This window comes from Meleagris gallopavo, chromosome 2 (assembly GCF_000146605.3).
Source record: "Meleagris gallopavo isolate NT-WF06-2002-E0010 breed Aviagen turkey brand Nicholas breeding stock chromosome 2, Turkey_5.1, whole genome shotgun sequence".
NCBI classification, from domain to species: domain Eukaryota; kingdom Metazoa; phylum Chordata; class Aves; order Galliformes; family Phasianidae; genus Meleagris; species Meleagris gallopavo.
Window position 1 is genome coordinate 103383386 of NC_015012.2, and position 553 is coordinate 103383938.

Here is a 553-nt window from a genome sequence, read left to right on the forward strand (position 1 = left end):
TGCGGGGTCCTGCGGCCGCGCGTACCACCCCACCCCTGCGCCGGTCTGCGCCTCCGGGCTGGGAGGAACGCGAAGCTACGCGTGGCTACGGGGCTGTCGCGCAGCCGGACGGGTTGCCGCCACCCATCGCCTCCCCCTGTGTGGTCTGGACACCCCCCCTCACATCCCACGGCTGCCCCATTAGCACGGGCAGCGCTCCCCGAGCCCCCGCATCGGTGCGGTCCGGGAAGAGCCGGGTCGGGGCAGGTCAGGCGCCGCTGTGACCGCGTTCTTGCGAAAAAGTAAACAGCATTCCCAGAGCGGATAAACACGGCGGCCGGCCCTGAGCCCCCCTCCCTTTCCCCCCAGCCCCGCGGCACTCACGCCAGGACGCGGGGACACTGCAGCTGCCCCCAGGCGCACGGCTGGAAGTCGGCCTTAACGAAGCTCTCCACGCCGTCCTCCACCACGCAGCTCACCGTGCGCGTCACCACGAAGGCGCACCAGTTCCTGCGGGGAGGCGGTCGGCAGCGTAACGGCTGCCCCGGTCTCCGCACCCCTCCCGCCGTCTCCC